The sequence below is a fragment of the Orycteropus afer genome, unplaced genomic scaffold (assembly GCF_000298275.1).
Source record: "Orycteropus afer afer isolate SDZICR_OR568_19922 unplaced genomic scaffold, OryAfe1.0 scaffold00573, whole genome shotgun sequence".
Taxonomy (NCBI): domain Eukaryota; kingdom Metazoa; phylum Chordata; class Mammalia; order Tubulidentata; family Orycteropodidae; genus Orycteropus; species Orycteropus afer.
Genome location: NW_006922160.1, coordinates 1281122 through 1282207, shown reverse-complemented (window position 1 = coordinate 1282207; position 1086 = coordinate 1281122).

The window sequence follows — 1086 nt, the reverse complement described above, 5'->3', positions numbered from 1 at the left end:
AGAAATCTCTCTGACTGCTGGCTGAGAAGGATGTGCTGCTGAAAGAGACATGTGCTCCTGAGAGACACAGGCTGCTGGGAAAGAGATGCAAGAGCCACACATTGCTGAGTGAGACACCGAGGGACATGCACTGCTGGGAGAGAGACTATGAGAGACTGCTGGCTGAGAGACGGCGGGCTGAGGAGACTGAGCATTTTTCCTGAACTTGAATTGTAGTCTGGTTCTTCCCTAATAAACCCCATAATCTGTGAGTTCTGTGTGGCCACTGCAGTGAATTATCAAACCCAGCAGAAAGGTGGTGAGTGCTGCAGAGGAATGGTTAGTGTCAGGATTGATGAAAGGGCTGGAGGGAGGCAGCATGTCTGGCCTCACAGTAATTGGCCATGGGCTACTGATAGTGACTCTATCCTCCTCTTGTGTGGTTAGACGAGGTCAGAAGATGTGGCCTCCTTGCCCATTTTGCACTTGGTAAAGTAGAAGGTCAGGAAGAAAGAGGAAGACTCTCAACAAGATGGACTGATACAGTGTCTGCAACAATTGGCTAAAACAGCAATGATTGTGAAGTGGCCCGTGACTCAGTAAAGTTCTGTTCTGTTGTACGTAGGGTTGTAATGAGTCAGAAGTGGCTCAATGGCACCTAACAACAAAAACAACAACATTTACAGGAGCAGGTTGTCCAGTCTTTTTTCCTCCAGAACTATGGTGGGTTCAAAGGGCTAACCTTTTGTTTAGCAACCAAGCAGTTAAAAATTGTACCAGCAGGACTCTTTCTGTCATACATTTATCCCACACAAAGTGAGAGGTGAATACAATAGTTTACTCATCCAGTGAATTGTCGATTGATCGCCAGACACCATGTTTTGTTGTTGTTGTTGTTGTTGTTAGGTGCCATCAAGTTGGCTCTGACTCAAGTGACCCTATGTACAACAGAACAAAACACTGACCAGTCCTGTGGCAGCCTCACAATCCTTGCTGTACTTGAGCCTATTGTTGCAGCCTCTGTGTTAATCCACCTTGTTGAGGGCCTTCCCCTTCTTCACTGACCCTTCACTTTACAAGTATGAAATCCGTCTCCATGGAATGGTC